The following is a 15,162-nucleotide window of genomic DNA, read 5'->3' on the forward strand; positions in this document are numbered from 1 at the left end:
AACTCTGGGTTTGAGCAATCAGCAGCCTGTTTAAGGAGGCAGAGCCAGTTTAAGCTGGTCAATGTTTTACATGCTGTTGGCACTGTGAATGCATTCCAGCCTGCAAGGGCTTCTGAGAGCAGCTCCTGCAGATCCTGGATAAGTTGTGTATTGTGTCCCCCTCCTCTGTGAATTTTGCCAGGGAGGCCAACGGTGGTGTGAAAAGTGAGGAAATTCGGTAAGTGAAGTCCCTGCAAGCATATTAGATACTTCCTCTGGGGCCTCATCCCCAGATCGATTGGGGCAGGGACCCAGGGGACACTACTGTTGGTGGAAGGCAGCTCTGTACATAACCAGGGAGGTTACGTGCCAGGAGTTTCCAAAGCTCGGATGAAGGCACTGAATGAACGTGTTTGGCTATATGTCACGGAAAAGCCAGAGAGTGTAGGTTGTCGTGTGCACAGGGCCAGCTCCATGACTGATGGGTGGAAAGGTGGTCTCATAGGAGCTGGGTCAGTGTCACCGTTTATTCTGGAAAGGAGAGAAGGTCTGGGGTTTGGGGCCAGATGGTGTAGACAGTTACCGGGTGACAAGACCTTTTCCTCATTGCTCTCACTTGACAGCCTTGGAGACGACAGACCTGACCTTCCCTATTAAATGTGGCTGCTTCTCCACCTCCCCACCCTCGTCTGTACCATCTTTTTTTTTTTAAGGTATAGTTTTCGTGCCATAAAAGTCACCCTTTTAAGAGTACAGATTTGCAGCGTTGGCCACGTGTTTACAGTCATGTAACTGCCCACACAGTCAAGACAGGGAATGGTTCCATCACCCCAAAATAGCACCTTTGACCATGGTAATGTACCCATCCCCCCACCGCGGCCCCGGCACCCAGCACTCTGTGTCCTGTGTCTGTAGTTTCCCTCTGCTGGGATGTCTCAGAAGCGGAGTGTTTAGAGTCTGGCTTCTTTCCCTCAGAGCTTTGAGATGCGTTCACACGGGTACCTACATCAGCGTCCCTTTTTTTATTGCTGTTTCCTGTCCCGTTTTAAGGATGCAGGGCACTTTGTCCTTTGTCCTGTTAAAGAACATTTGAGTAGTTTCCAGGGTCCTGAGGATTACAGCCAAGGCTACAGAAACATTTGCACACGGGCTTTCGGGGTGAATGTAGGTTTTCCTTTCTCTCGGGTCAGCATCTGGGCATGGGGTGGCTGGGTCGTGTGACAAGTGAGGGTTTGACTTTATCTTCATTCTCACTCGGCAGCAAGGCCCTTCGTGAACATCGGTGGTTTGATAGTTTTGAGTTTGGAACTGCGGAGCTGATTGGTGCGGGTGGCGCAGGGCATTGTTGGAAAGCAGGTGAAAAGACATCAGCCCCCACAGAGAGATCTGCTGGAGACAGTGAAGTTTTACACTTCCTCCTAGGGTTTAAAATTAGCCTTCGTGAGCATACCAGGGTCACAGCTTCGCCAGCCGTGACTTCCGCCCAGATCTGCCGCGTGAGAGAGCAGCCCTGTACGCACACCCATTCCTCCTTAGTGCAGTTTTCTGCATAAAATAGGAAACTGCAGCCTGGCCAGCCCTCCCTCCTGCCAAGTGTCGGGCAGGAGTGTTCCTCTGTGCAGGCTCCCTGCAGGTGGGACCCCTGTAGGGTGGTTACTGGACCTTCCATGCAGTCATTTGCAGTCACACCCATGGAACTGAAGTCCTTGAAACCTGGGGAAGTATTTCCCTACTGTGATGTCTGTGAGCGGCCTCTGCACACCACATGGAACAGACAGATGCTTAGTGCAAACCGCTTGCCGACTGTGCGTGATGTGAAAAAGAAGCAGCAGTGAAGAGAGTTCCACTGAGGCTTTGTCAGGTGCGTGTGTGTCACCAGGCTGCAAGTCCCTGGTGGCTGTCATTTTAAACCTTTTAGGTAATGAAAGGAGCTGATCACTACGGGAGATGCTTAAAATTGATGTATTCGGTATCACAAGTCACCAGGAAGGCAAACTTCTTTCTTCATTGTGGGGATTTAAAGACCTTTGAGAATGGTTGAAAACCCCTTACATGCTGGAGTTTATTTTCTGATCTGTCACGATTCGTGGTTAAGGCCAACTTATTACACATATGCTTTGCCTGCTTTAGCATTGCTGTGTGTGTCTTTTTCAGAGAGGCCATCGGTGGTTTCCAAAAGTAAGAGTCTATCACAGACACAGAAAACAAACTGTGGTTACCAAAGGGGAAACTGTGGGAGGGATAAAGTAGGAGTTTGAGATTAACAGATACACACTACTATATATATAAAAGATAAACAAGGTCCTACTGTACAGCACATGGAACTATATTCCATGTCTTGTAATAACATATAATGGGAAAGAATCTGGAAAAACATGTGTATGTGTAACTGAATCACTTTGCTGTACACCTGAAGCTAACACTGTAAATCAACCATAGTTCAACAAAAAACAGAACTTTTTTAAAAAGTAAGCATTGACATGATAAACAGATGCGCTTCTCCTGAGGAGCCAGTATCTGCACACACGTGTCTAGCTAGGTGGGGTCAGACGTGTTTCCCTGAACTCACATAATTTACACGTAGTTCTGTATTTTGTATCATCCTTGGAATAAGGAAGAGCTGGAAATACTATATACCTAGACTTTCAAGGTTTCACACAGAACTTAGGTGACATTTCTCACTCATTTCATTGAGCTTCTGTTACAGGAAAAATCATGCAGATTTCCCTGCCATGTGCGCCCTGCTATGCTCCCCTCTCAGTGTGCTCAGGACCGGAGAGTTAGACTGGGTGACAGTTAGGCCTCACTTTCTCTCCACAGCCAAGCCCGTGTGCAAAGCTGAAAGGCAGTTTTGTTCTAAACACACAGAGGTGTGACTTTCCAGAAAGATGACCAGAGAGTTTAAAAACCACACATGACAGTGCATCCATTTCCTGGGAGCAGCTGGGAGAAGAAGCCTGTCTGGATATACAGGAGCCAGGCTGCTGTGGGTGAGGTGGTCCCTGTGACAGCAGGGACAGGACTGCAGGGGTAGGCACGGTCCCCATCCAGCTGTTTCTGCAGAAACATCCCACTGCGCGAGTGAAGAAGTCCCCTCTGATAAAGCACCAGGTGACCTGGACCAGGAAAACAGAGTGCGCCTTAAATCCAACCAGTCCAGATTCAAGAAGGGGTCCTGGGAGCTTTGTCCATCATAGGACAAATGCTTCTCTGAGGCCATTTATACTTGGCGACTTCTGAGAAGAGAGCTGTCCGTTAGCCACAAGTCACCGTTACCCTTCGGCCAGCCTCTGGTTTAACTACATTAGAGTATCTGCTCACCTCAAGATGAAGGAGTTTGGATTAAGTACCCTTTCTGTCCCTGGTTTCTTACCTCAGGTTTGCAAGCTGCTGTAGTCAGGGAGACGATGTGTTGGAGAACTCAGTGGGAAAGATGGGCTTCACCCGTGAGGGGGCAGTAAAAATATTCTTTAAAATGAGTCACAGAGGAAGCAACCCAGTGTCTGGACGGAAGCGTGGAGGAACACGGTACATCCATACGGTGGAGTGTTACTCAGCCTTGGGAAGCAGGGGAGTTCGGACCCGTGCTACCATGTGGATGAAACTTGAGGACACTGTGCTCAGTGAAGGAAGCCCATCACAAGAAGGCAAATTCCGTGTGATTGCACCTCTGCACGGTCCCGAGAGGAGTCAGAGTCACAGAGAAGTCACAGAAAGTAGAAAGGTGAGGGCTGGGGGTGAAGGAGGAGAGACCAGGAGTCAGTGTTTGACGGGGACAGAGTCTTCACTTGGAGAGATGAAAAGTTCTGGAGATAGATGGTGAAGACAGTGGCTCAACAGTATGAATGAACTGAGCTGTATGCTAAACAGTGGTTAAACATGGCACCTTTGTGTCATGTCTGTTTTACAGCAAGTTTTAAGTAAATCACACTATTGATAAGTCACATTATTATAGGAGAGAAGGTTTGTGTGTAGATTATTTCAGAGCTTGAAATAGTCTTAAAAGGAGGACAAGGAACCACCTGAATTCCATAGTAACATTATTTATTTAAGAGCTTTTTAACAGAACTGTGCAGCGTTTGGGGTGAGTCCTTGGCACGTATAATGCTATTTGTAAGTTAGATTGGAGTCTTGACAAAATCTGGTCATTTTTTAACATAGCAGCAAAAACAGCTTTATTTGCAATGGCAGTGTACTGGAAATTTCCCAGATGTCTGTGACTGGCTACACACATTGTGGTCTGTCAGTATACCCCAGAGTCCCACTCGGCAGTAAGTAGGAATGGACTGCTGAAACACGCCACAGCCTGGATGCGTCCACGGGGAAAGTGCAGGTGCACACACGCATGCATGCATGCATGCATGCACACAGGCCAGGTTTTCAGGCAAGTGACCAGCCAGCAGATGTCAGTGTCTTGGTTTTGATACTGTCCTATGCAAAGCCAGATGTCATCACTAGGGGAGGCCAGGTGAAAAGGACACAGGACTCTGCTGTTTTCCTGACTTCCTGTGAGTCTGGGATAATTTTGAAATTATTAAACAGAAAATGTAAACAGAAGCATAATTTTGTGCTTCCATTGTCTGCAGAGCTTTGTGTGTGTGTGTGACAGGGAGAGAGTGGCCCATCGCACAAACAGATGAGGCACTTTAATTAGATCTTGCAGACCCTTAGCCAGAGTGTGGGCATAGGTTTTGATGGGGTGTCTTTTGTGTAATGGATGCGAGCAGTAGCCATGTTAATGCAGAAGTGGAGAGCTGCACAAACCTTCTGGGGCTTTTGGAAAATAGTGAAAAATAATGAAACGTCATCTGCAGGTGAACAGCATGTCACGTACACATAGCATGAACTTGTGCATCCTTGGGAACTCGGCAAACTCGGGTGGGCCTCACGTTGAGTGTCTCCATGTCTGGAGGTACTCTGAATGGCCCCAACATGATGCGTTTTCTTAAGGCTTTGAGACTTTCATAGAGACCAGGGTTTCCCAGCCTCGGCACTGTTGACATTTGGGGCAAATCGTCCTTTGTGATGGGGCTGTCCTGAATCCATTGGGTGACAGTAACACTCCCGCACTCTCCGTTGTGACAGCCAGAAATGTCTCTGGACTTCGCCAAATGTCCCCTGGAGAGCAGAATCGCACCCAGTTGAGAACCACTGAGTCACATCCTTTATTGGTGGCATGTTTTTCCTTCCAGGTGGTTTGTACTGGTAATGAGCTGTGAGGGGATTCTCATTTCTTCACCCTTTACCATCTCCTTGGGCTGCACTTGGATTCCTTCTGCTGCAGAACGCACATAGACTTTACCAGTGAGCATAATGCAGTCCCTGTGTTTATTACATTTTTCCAGGGAGGAAGGGGGAAGTCTGCCAAACCATTCTCCAGCAGATAGTAGAATAATTGGGAGTAGCAGTCTTTCACTCTGGGGTTTGTTTTTTATGTTTTTGGGGTGGGTTTTTTTTGTTTTTGTTTTTTTGGCTCCCAAGGGGAGGTTAGATAACCAGGAAAAGAGTGTTACTCTTAATATTTGTGAATAATTGCATCTCCAGAAATGATTGTAATCCCAGCAGCTGACAGGTCGCCCAGTGGACTCCACTGTGTTTCCTAGGACTGTGGACTGCCTTCTTATGCAAGACACGTTTCCCCGGATTCAGGAAGTCACTTTAATGGTTCAGCTATCTTAATTTAAACAGAAGTTCAGGGCTCATTGTTCAGCTGAGTCTCTAAAAATATTTTTGACTGCAGTGGCTCTTTTACATTGCTAATGTGTGGCCCTGTTTAAAAAAGAGAATTTTTATGAAATGGTAGAGTTAGGCATTTCTCTGAGGTAATGGAAGCCTTTGCTTTAGCAATAATAAAGGGAAACAGTTCCATCAAATAATAAGGAAGACCTGCATCGTCTGTCCATATGACCAGAGGATGAATGTACCTTTAAAATCATGTGAAACAGTAACGTCTCCTGTCTAAATGTTTCCGGGAGAGAGAAGCAGTGCCTTTGTGGTGGTGTGTCGGTGGTCCCCAAGTCCACCCTCCGGCTCTGTGAGTTGCTGGAAAGATTCACAGGGCTTGGTAACTTATACTCTGAATTGATGACAGCACAGAGATACAGATTATAAAAGTTCTGCATGGTGACTACTTGTAACAGTAGTGTGTTCCATACTTGCAGGTTGCTAAGAGAGTAAATCTGAAAAATGTTCCCACTCAAGTAAACAAAGGTTAACTGTGAGAGGTGACGGCTGTGTTAACTAAGCTTATTATGTAACCCTTTCACAGTGTGTGTGCGTGTATTGAATCATCACAACGTGCGCCTTAAATTTATACAGTGTTATATGTCAGTTACATATCAATAAATCCGGGGTGGGGAGACACAGATTGAAACCAGCCGAGGGAGAAGGTGTGTGGGGCGCAGTCCAGGAGAAAGCAGGTGTCCCCTCCCAATGGGCATTCTCCCAGCAGCACGCACGGTGACACGGGCAGGGCTGCTCACCACCGAGCTCTGCTGCCCAGGTTTTTATCGGAGGTCATCCACGTGGGCTGCGGCACCTGCTGAGGGGGAAAGAAGGAGAACCTGGCTGTCTGTCTGTACCACCTTGGTCCAGGCCAGGCGTGAGCCTGCTTTGTGGGTGCATGTCTCTCATTTGTGCATTTGTCTTTGCATTTACATTGTGAAGGAAAAGCCCAGCTGGGCTAACGAGCTAAGTCACAAATCTAAGTGTGATAAGTGTCGGTTTACTGATCTAAGTTCTGCTGGGCTAACTCATAAATCTGAAGTTTAGTGTCAGTTTACTGGGCTAACAAACTAACTCGTAAATCCAAGCTCAACAAGTGTCAGTAACGTGACCTGTTCCAAATTGATAAGCTCCAGTGTACTGATTCCTTGCTTTTTGTTGTTTGAACCTTATTGGCTATTAGCCCCAAGCTTGCACTTTATCCTATAAAACCCCATGCGCACGTCTTGGAGGTGCTCAGAGCTTCGGAGCAGAAGCCCCTCTGAGCCCGCCAGTGTAATACATCTGAGTACTCCAACCCTCTGAGTGGTGCTTGTTTCTTGGCTGGCCTGTCATTTCTGTAACAACATCATGTGTTAAAAATCACTCTAAGAAAATGTAGGGGTGGTAAGTCACTGGAGAACCTGATCCCTGTGTCTTGCATACAGAAAAGAATAAAACACCCCCCTAGACAGCTTTGTGGGATCTGCAGTCCACACTTCTCCACCAGTGAAGCATGCCCACTTCCCTTTGCTGTGGGACTCGCTGCATCACAAACCTTCTTGTAGTGGTGCTAGTTGCCAGTGAATTCCTCTCCACTCAGAAAGAGTGTTTCCCTAAACCGTTCCTCGGGTTGGATGGTAACCACCCAGAGTAGGGAAATGGGATCACAGAGAAGTGGCTCTTCCCATGTCCCAGGTGTTCACAGCCATCCCGCTTCCCAGCCCACTTTTCTCCTGCAGTCTTTTCTAAGTTAACCATTCTCATTTTTATGTGTGTAAAAGCTCAGATTCAAGATCTGCCATTCTTGTCCCAGAGGGGAAAAAAGCAATTAGAATGAAATCACTTGAAAATCACTTGATTGTTTCTAAGTTACAGTTGTTTAAATATGTATATTGCTCAATATAGCCAAACAGTTTCATTGGAATTAACATCAGAAAAAGGTCAGATTCTATTGAAGATGCCCTTAAGGCTTGTTATAGTATTGTTTCCTTGTTTAAAACTTGGTGATGAGATGAAAAAAGTCTAAGATGGTTCACATTTCCTTTTTTAGCTAAGATGAAATAGCCACTTCCCAAGGTGCCTGTTTCCAAAGTTCATACACCGTTACATTTCAGATCTGCCTGCTCTGAAATTGTAATGCGACCTTAAAAGTGTCCGGCTTTGCTATGTTTTATTTCCTGCCAACTTCAATCCCCTTTCTTCCTTCCAGACGGAAGAGCGAGTCATCTGGACTGTCAGACACAACACTGTCCTTTTCCTCCCAAGTTTCTGAATGTTGCCTTAACAGTGCCTCCTCCACCCACTCCTTAAATGCCGTTGTCCCCAAGGTGACGTCCTTTCCTTTCCCCCACATATCTGTGTCTGCAGCCAGCATGCTGCTCCCTCTGCCGGTCTAGGTGTCCATCCCCAGCCTCTCCATCCACACCCAGTCTGGCTGTCCACCTCCAGCCTCTGCATTGCCTTCCATTCTGCTATTTTGGATGCAAGCCTCCTGGGCATTCTTTCTCTAATACAGTTAATCCCACACTTACTACCATCGCCATTGCCCGACCACTGTCCCTTGCCTCCAAAGAAAAGCTCCCTCTGCCCCATAATCTCATCCTGGGTTAGTGTAAAAACCTCAGAATCACCTTCAGATATTTCTTGCCCGCAGTCTCTTTCCTACCACCTCCATCTTCAGTCCCCTCCTCCTCATGCCTCCATCAGCCAGGCACTCCCGGTGTCAGGTCAGTGTTACTTCTGTGTCATGGTCACTGCCTTGCTATGATGACAGTAGCTCCCATTTATTGAGCACTTGCTGTGTGTGCCAGGTGTGACTCTTAAGTACGTGACCAATGAGACGATTTCCCCTCAGAAGTACATCACTTCTCCATCATTTATGGGTGAGAAACACAGACATTGAGAAGGTACTGACTTGCTCAAGTCACACGGGCCATCTGGCTCGAGAATCTTCCCCTTAAGTGACTTTCCTTGACTCTTTATGTGGTGAAATTGTTGATTTATTTTCCAGCATTAAACCCTGCATTCCTGGAATAAACCCCATTTGGCCCAGACATTTTTCTTTTTATATTGCTGATTTCCAGTTTGCTAATTCTGTGTCTGGTATATTCGCATTTCTTTTACCAAGAGAATCTGGGCTGTGATGTTCCTTTTTGAATGTCCTCATCAGGTTTGGATATTAGGGTTATACTGGCCTCATAAAACAAGTCGTGGAACCAAAGACTGCATTCCTAAGACTTCTTGGCCCCATCTCCCAGTTTAGGTCCCTCCCTTAGATTAGGGCGGAGGAATCTTTCTATAAAAGATTGTAAATTTTTTAGTCTCTGTCACAGCTAGTCACTTCTGTCCTGGCAGCACAGAAGCAGCCGTTGAAAATACATAGACAAATGAGAGTAGCTGTGTTTCAATAAAACTTTATTTATAAACACAGGCAAGGGGCCAGGTTTGGCCCACAGGGTATAGTTTGCAGACTCCCGTCTGAGACTGTTGATAGAATGCAGGAGTTTCTCCCCCACCAGGGAATCTACAGCCTGGTGTGTGTGTAATGAATGTTCATTACTTCCTTGTCCTTCGAAATCTTCTGTAGCCCTCCCTGGTCTATACGTGTATTTCCCATTCTCAGTTCTTTTGTACCATCTGCATAATTTTTGCTGTGTTTGCATACACCCAGAAGTATTTTGTTAATATTTACTAACAATTTCCCTTAAATTGAAGCAGTTACTTTTTCCCAAATTTTCAAATATACCTATGAATTGTATTTGCATGATGTACGTGGAAACAAATAATTGTTAGATTTTAAAACATTTGTCCCCGTGTGACCTAACTTATTTTAGGTAAGATAAATTTATTTCAGAGTTGATGTGCACGAATAGAGCCATTGTCACCACTTTCAGTTCTATGAAAGTCTCAGGATGGCTTTTCTTTTGGGTGGTGGCACTGCCCTAGGTGCTGGGGGTGGAAGGACAGATGACAGGGGGAGGTCTTCCCCCCACCTAGGGCGCAGGACAGATACTTACAAAGGCGTGTGTCTCAGGGGTTCAAAGGTGTAAGGTTGGAAGTGTTCGCAAAGGAGCACAGGAAAGGTGTGGAGAGGAGGAGTGTTTGAGCTGGAATGTTTCAGTCAAAAGAGGAAGAAGAGCCTTTCGAGCAAAATCTGGAGCCTGAGTTAATGCTATGAGGCTCGGCATTGCCTGGCGTGTTCAGGGAGGAGGCACCATCTTCGTGAGAGGGACAAGGGCCACAGGGCAGGAGGGAAGAGGAGAAAGTTCCAGAACATTGAGTTGGCAGCAGATGAACACCAGGTTGTCAGATGGGAAGCCATTGGTTAGGTTTTGAAAGTAAAGCTGGAGGTCATGGGAGTTAAGGATGATGTATCTGCTCAGTGAAAACTGAGAAACAATCAAGATGCTGGCTATTGAGACCTGTTGGGAACCAGGGGAAGTGCTTAGATTGTGTGAGCTGAGGTGAGAAAGAACCTGGATACAAAGATCTAGGACCACAAGACTTACACCTTAAAAATTAATTTGCATAGGGAAAAGGGCCTGGGAGAGATCCCGGGGGAGAACAGCAGCTGGGTCAGTAAACAGTGATGTGACTTACTTCCTCTTTCCTCCAATTTGTTTCTTTGCTTGTCCCCAAGTCATATGTTAAATTTTTTATTATAATCTTCAATGGTGCTGTCCTTTGTAAATGACTGATTTGGCATTCACACTTCTCTTTGCCCATTAACAAACATCGAATCCAAATTTTATGAGAGTTCAAAGCTGTTGGGGCAATGGTGCCAGAAGGAACCAGTTCCAAGCCTTGCTTCTCTGAGTGTAGAAGCCGGAGCTGAGTTCTCAGTGAGCATTTCAAGGAAAGCAGACTCCCTCCCAGGCAGGGTGGGGCATGGCCTCACCCCTAGCCAGTACTGGCCTGGGAGGAAGTACCAACCTTTGTTTATAACCTGACTAATGCTCTCTCCTCCTGGATGCCTCCCATGTTTAGGGGGTATTAAAAGTCTTGGCGGGGCCCGCAGTCTGCAACAGTCAGCGGCCCGAGCTGTACTCAGCCACCACCCCCAGTGTCCAGGCCAGATGTTACAAGTGAAACCCTGTTTTAACGAGGCCCTTCTGGTATTTCTTTTGGGCGCCATCCAAGGCAGTTCCATTTTACACTAAATTCCATGTTACAGCAGGTCAGCAGGAACAGGTCTGCAGCACATAAAGCCGCCCTTCCTACACTCAGTTTTCTGCAGTGAAATGTCAGAGAACTAGGACAGAAGGTGAGGGCTGGGACTGGAGGATTTTTTTTTTTCAGATAAACACATTGAAATATAAAGTTGATATGAATGTGCACAGTGATGTGGACTGCCAAATAGAAAAACTCAGCATGTTTGTGCTTTTGACCACGGTTGCACCTAGAGGTTATGGTTATGAATTGCTTCTCAGACCATAAATGTGAGTCTCTGGTGAGCCTAATCTATCATTTCCAAAAAGAAGACGTGAAATGATAATAAGTTAGCCCCCAAAGATGACGGTGTGATTTCTTATCCTCCCGCCTTTTCTGTTTACAGCCCTTAACTCCGTGTGTGTGTATGTGTGTGTGTGTGTGTGTGTGTGTGTATGTTCCTGTCTGAGTCATTTGACCCAGCTACCACTTCACCGCCCTTGGCCCCTCTCCCATCTTTATTTTTATCAGTCCCCTCCCCGCCCCCACTGCCTGAGTCACCCTGTTTCCCCCACCCCATCCCAAGACAGAGGCGGGCTGCTTCCCAGGCAGCCGAGTTTCTGTTGCAGAAAACTATGATCCAGGAAGTCCTGATAGCGGGAAGGCTCTGCTGACTCCGCCGGGTACAGGGATGCTACAGACACAAGGAAGTGCTGCGTACAAATCAGCAGTCCACAGTTGCACTTCCAGAATGACTCCATTGTAAAGCCCTTTCTCTGTAGCCAGTTGGATGTTGACGAGTGGGTGACCAGTGGCTGATTGGCACTCATTAGTCATAGGGCTGCACCAAGGGCCAGAGCTGTTGACCTCTCTCTCTCACAAGGCAGCTTCCGAGGGTGCGTGAAAATTGTACTACAGACCTCCCAACCACAGCTTCTAATGTGTGTGTTTTCACTTCCTGTCCAATAGGGGACATCCCAGCCTTGGCACTCCCCCTGCCTGTATTCATAAAGACATGGTCTCGGTTCCTTTCTCTCTGTTTGTCAGCGTTCTGGTCCCTGCCTGTGATGAGGTTTCTGGTGGCCCTGGTGGCATGGCACGGCTGGCCCCTTCCCGCGGGAATTGTGCTAGATTCTTCTTTCAGTGGCCTTAATCTCCGTGTCATCACTCACTCACCTCCATAAATTAAAGTCCTGTGGGTTTGGTTGGGACAGTGAGCTCATTTTTTCCTCTCCAAAGAGTCTTAGAATGGAAAGGGGTGAAGGGGGCCTTGGGGAACATCTAATTCTGCATGTTCCTTAGTCAAGAAAAGAAGGCAGGGAAGCAAGTGAAGGCAGGCCCCAGCCTTGGAGCACCTCTCTCTGTAAGTAGAACGAAACTGAACCAAATTCCTCCATCGCTGCACCTGATTTTGTTTGCGGTCTCTGGTTCCTAACATAGCCCTCTTTATACAGTTCATCATTGTTTGCCTCTCTCATATTGAAAGCATTCGGCCTAGTTTTCGCAGTGCAGACCTTTTTTGCAGCTTACTTTGTTGAAATTGAAATACAAATGGTGTTACTGATTAGATCATTTCTTCTTCTTTTTTTAAAAGGATGCCACTTTGAATCATTTAGAGGTTTCTGAACACATTTCATTTGTGTGTGCCCTCAGAGAAATCACTGAACTGCTCTGTGACTCGGTTTCCCCATCTTTAATAGGGATTTATCGAGACATTAACTTGAGTTTTTGCCAACTTTCTAAGCTAATTCATGAAAAGGGCTGATACACATAGTAAGAACTTAATACCACTGCCTTTATTAATTCTTATTGTTGTCAAATCATGTGATGGCTTTTTAATTCAGGTGTACACATACAGCCAAGAACCCTCTTTGGTGTTTTGAGACTCCCTTATGTGACTGTCATCTTTGTCTAAAAGCTGTTTTCCTTCTGTTGTGCTGTTCTACCTAAATCATTGTTGTCCTCCTGAAAGGCTTGTATTCTGAAAATAATGAGGACTCGGTTTTTCTCAGTTTCTTACCACCCTCGTTTCCATCAGCCTCCCCAGTGTCTCCCAGCCCTTTCTCAAATCTGCCTTGAGCCCCAGCCGCTGTACTGAGGCGGCTGCTCCTTGTTATAAAGTGAATGCACATGGGCCTCCTGTCTTCAAGGAGCGTCAGCCTTCTTGGGAGCTGGGAGATGGACCGGAATGAGGAGAAGGCTGCCCGTGGCACAAGATACAAGGCATGGGTCGGGGAGCGCTGCCGGGGTGGGGGTGGGTGGGGGCTCGAAGCAGAGAGCAGTCAGGGTCAACGACGGCTTCTGCGGAGGAGGGAGGCCGGCTGCGGCCATGGTGACTCGGGAGGCTCAGCGGCAGTGGAGGGGTACTGAGCACAGGGTTCCTCGGCCTCACACTGCTCACGTTCTGGACCGGACCGCTCTTTGGCTTAGAGAGCGGCCCTGTGCCCTGTAGCTGCCAGCAGCATCCTTGGGCTCTCCCTGTTGAGCGCCAGCAGCACCTGCGTACACACCCCCGGGGACAGGAGAGTATTTCCGGACCCTGCTGAAAGCTCCCTCCACCCCCGGCGGGCAGAATCGCCCTCGCTCGAGAACCACGAACCACTGCTCTAGACCAGGAGCCCAGAACAGAAGCAGAGTCGTCCTGTGGGAAAGCAGGCATGTGCTTCTAGCTGAGGCCCTGGGGAGGCAGGGAGAGATGGCCCCAGCTACGGACAGGGCGGGCAGGGGCTTCGGGACCGTGCTCGGGCCAGAGGTCTGGCCCTGGATAGAGGCTCATCACTGCTCTTGAGAAGAAGGGAAAGTACTAGGTTCCTGTGGCGCGTCCGAGAGGTTACTGCGACAGTTCTGTGTCCCCCCGATGGCCCCTGGATGGCTTGTCCACTGCCGCACACAGAGGGAGCCGTCACTGAGCACCAGCCACCGCTGCTCCAGTGCTGCTGTCTGAGCAGAGCACTGTGTCAGGGCCTCGGGCCGCTTTGCTCACTGTCCCCTAAGGGGGTAAAATCCCCCCCACCCCACCCCACCCCACCCCTTTATGCAAACTCCTGCATCAGGGGTAGCCCTCTTCCCATGACAGGACCTGAAAGGGCTCAGGTGTCCCTGATGCTAGGATTCAGGTTGGTCAGTTTCGGGAACTTCGGGCCTCCCGCTGATGCAGCAGTGACACCAGTCCTCCGGGGATGCGGCCCTCACCCGCCGCACCCACTCTGCCCGCCGGGAGTCCTTGCGTGTCTCGGGTCCCCGGCAGGCCGAGCCTCCTCTGCAGCCCCACACCTCCCAGGCGCCTGTGTTTCTGCCCGGGCCCTGCACCTGTCTTGCCAGAGGGCAGAGCCCGGATGGGCCGACACTGTGTCTGAGCTGACGCCTGTGCCTGGGCTTTGTCCCCAGGACGGCACGGTGTTCGACGGCCGCCCCATAGAGCCCCTGTCCCTGATCGACACGGTGATGCCCGATGTGGTGCAGACGCGGCAGCAGGCTTTCTGGGAGAAGCTGGTGCATCAGCAGGCCAGTGCAGCTGCCGTGGTGGTGGCGGTGGCAGCGGCGGCCCCGAGCGGCCCCGGCAGCCCTGGCAGCCCCGGCCGCGGTTTCCCAGCAGAACCCACCAAAGAACGGCGAGGCCGCAGTCAATGGCGAGGAGAACGGAGAGCATGCGATGAGTGAGTGCCAGCCAGGCTCGCAGCCCTGATGGCCCCTAGGCTCGGAATTGCGGCAGGGCTTCCCACGCTGGTTTCCATGCAAGTCCTCAGACAGGGTGCTGTTTGCTGTGCGCCCTCAACTTGAGGAAATCGTGCTGCTCTGAGAACTCGTGTGGTGTAGAAGGCAGTTGTCTCCCCTTTGATCACTGCCACATAAAGAGTTGTGTGTGTGGAGGCCTGTGCACCAGCCTCAGCCTCTGGGACAGATTCTGGAGTAGCTGACACTGGGAGATCATGGTCACTGAGAGGGCACCGGCCCCAGGCCACGGGTGTCTTCTTGTGCGGGGGTTGCAGAAGGCCAGGAGGTTAGTTCCTGTTAGGTAGTTGCCTCCAAGTGTGTGACCAGTAAGTCAGACAGCCTGGACTTTTACGGGAGAAGCTGACTGCACTTTGACCTGCTGCTTATAGATGCAGAGACTGCTCTGGGTTCTAAGTTCAAAGAGTGCTTGTGTGTGTGTGTGCATGTGTGTGTCTGTGTGTGTGCGCACATGCACATGCATTATGCATGCATGTGTCCTTCCTTATTTGAAAATCATTTTGGGGGGAAGGTACAGCTCAGGGGTAGAGTGCCTACTTAGCATGCACAAGGTCCTGGGTTCAATCTTCAGTACCTCCACTGAAAGAAAGAAATAAA

Source organism: Camelus ferus, chromosome X (genome assembly GCF_009834535.1).
Source record: "Camelus ferus isolate YT-003-E chromosome X, BCGSAC_Cfer_1.0, whole genome shotgun sequence".
Lineage (NCBI taxonomy): Eukaryota > Metazoa > Chordata > Mammalia > Artiodactyla > Camelidae > Camelus > Camelus ferus.